The sequence below is a fragment of the Lepisosteus oculatus genome, unplaced genomic scaffold (assembly GCF_040954835.1).
Source record: "Lepisosteus oculatus isolate fLepOcu1 unplaced genomic scaffold, fLepOcu1.hap2 HAP2_SCAFFOLD_39, whole genome shotgun sequence".
Lineage (NCBI taxonomy): Eukaryota > Metazoa > Chordata > Actinopteri > Semionotiformes > Lepisosteidae > Lepisosteus > Lepisosteus oculatus.
This window is the reverse complement of record NW_027167923.1, coordinates 875638-878010: the sequence shown is the minus strand read 5'-3', so window position 1 is coordinate 878010 and position 2373 is coordinate 875638. Positions and strand designations below refer to the sequence as shown.

Genomic DNA, 2373 nt, shown 5'->3' with positions numbered 1-2373 from the left:
AAATGATCGCAAGCCGGCGGCGGCGGCGCTCCCTGTAGTCGTGGCCGAGCGGTTAAGGCGAAGGGCTAGAAAGCCATTGGGGACTCCCCGCGTCGGCTCGAATCCTGCCGACTACGGCGCCCTTCTCCTGTCGCTTCGGCCTGCCCAGAAAAAGGCGGAGTGCCGTTTCTCTCTTCCTGCTTCTTGTACAAACGCTTAATCGCTTGGACCTGCTGCCTTGGAAGTAATGTCTTTAACATCCACCAGTGACATTTCACAGCTGGAAGCACACAGCCACGCTTTTGGCATTGGCATGTCTTGCGCCCTACTTCCAGCCTTTGAAGACCTAATTATTCAAACTGAAAGAACCGGCTGAATGAGTGTTTGCAGTGCACCAGGAGGAGCAGGGACCATAGCATTGGAGGGGTGAGGATGGCGGAGATGGAAACGTTTTCATGCGCTCCTCTGGGAGGAATGAAAAGAAAAGACGAAACCGGAAACAGTAGTAGCCGCAAGAGGAAGTGTCTTCAAGCGCCAAGCAAGCGCTCCTCGTTAGTATAGTGGTGCGTATCCCCGCCTGTCACGTGGGAGACCAGGGATGGATTGCTTGACGGCGAGCCAGGTTGCTTTTCTCCCATCAGATTCCAACCGCTAATGCTAACGCAGTGTGTGGGAGCTTACATGCTTTTCCTTTCCCGTCTTTTTCGGACGACTATTCCAAAGGGGTAACCTGAAGGAATAGGGGCCTGAAGACACGAGGCATTCTTAAACCAGCACTGGGCTGCACGGCCTTCTGTTGTGATCAGGTTATATTCGAGTCAAAAAGCCAGAGCATCCGCTTCCATCCTATGGAGCACGAGCTAAATCGGAAGAGGCAGGGGATACACCTACGCCTATCGGCGCACGTTCCCCGCGGCAGGCTGCTTCACCCATTTGCACCCGACTGGAGACGGCACTGAGCAAGCTTTTTGTCAGGAGTGGGATTCGAACCCACGCCTCCAGGGGAGACTGCGACCTTAACGCAGCGCCTTAGACCGCTCGGCCATCCTGACGCTGGCCCCTAATCCCGGGGCGGTCTGATGAGCCACCGCGATCCCACTACGCTCCTCGAGTATCGCACTGTTATTAATACTACATTGTGACTCCAGCATTAAAATGTTTGGAAAATGTGTCGGCTTTTATAATCCAGTGTAGAGCAGCATGTGATGATTTGTGCTACAACACCAAGCGCTCAAAGTGACGTCTGCGTTTGTCGTTGAAACTTTCAACTCTTTCATCACTTATGTAGGAAATAAAAAGAGCAGTTGTGCGCCACGCGCAGAGCGGCCGTCAGCAGAGTGGCGCAGCGGAAGCGTGCTGGGCCCATAACCCAGAGGTCGATGGATCGAAACCATCCTCTGCTACGTGTGTCCTATGCATGATTCATAATCATGCCATTGGGTTAGCAAAGTGCCTTCAAATAGTCTGCATCTCCCTTTCTTTAAGTTCTGTCCTGAGTTTCTCTCTCGTGTGTGTTTGTGCAAGCTTGACACTTGCGGGACTCTTTAATCTTCACCAATACGGAGATGACCAAATGTGTCTTCGGTTGTTCTGAGGTCTTTGATAGTTTCTTCGAATGCTTCAACTGAACCTCGAAATCGAAGCAGTTATGTTTATATTGATTTCTCGCGTTAATCATTACGAACCAGGAACAGCCAGCACACTCGGTCGCATTAGTAATTATGTCACGTCTCTACTTAGCAGAGCATTCAAAGGCCCACTGGAAGTAGTAAAGCACTAAAACACTGCAAAACTGAACTCGGGAAAATCATACTGGGAGCTCTGAGCGATGTCTGCATCCAAGCCATCCAATACGGACTCTGAAACCTTGGAATATCAACACTATGATGCGCTACCTTTTACCTGGAGCAAAACGATGGAATTAGAAGAATGCTTACCGCAGGATACAACTGTGCCGCTGTTATTTGGAGCACGGTTTTCACTTGCATGAAAACTACAGCAGAACGTAGAAGGATGATCACTGAGAAGTCCACAATGCTGAGGAGATTGTAGGTCGTACATTTCAATGATTACTGACATTTGCGCTGCTGGAGGTACAGTAATCAACAAAGAACAGGGTGTGCTACTCTCGAATCCGGTCAGCACATGATGAAAAGCCAGGAAGTATACCTTGTCAAATTGCCGTCAACAGGGACAAGTTAACCACCTGCGCCACCGGCGCCCGGCTAGCTCAGTCGGTAGAGCATGAGACTCTTAATCTCAGGGTCGTGGGTTCGAGCCCCACGTTGGGCGGTGCCCGTCTCCTTATTAACAAAGTTTCCCGCTCATCCTTGAACCTCTTACACCTCGATGGTACCGAGCACTGCGTTTTAATGCACAGGTGTGATCAAACTG

At 50.6% G+C, this 2373-nt stretch overlaps 1 non-coding gene across 1 annotated transcript; it reads right to left on the bottom strand.

Moving 5' to 3' along the window:
* Window positions 1-948: 948 nt before the first annotated feature.
* Window positions 949-1031, bottom strand: trnal-aag (transfer RNA leucine (anticodon AAG)). The gene has a single exon. It is a non-coding gene; the product is annotated as a tRNA-Leu (tRNA).
* Between the last annotated feature and the right edge of the window lie 1342 nt (window positions 1032-2373).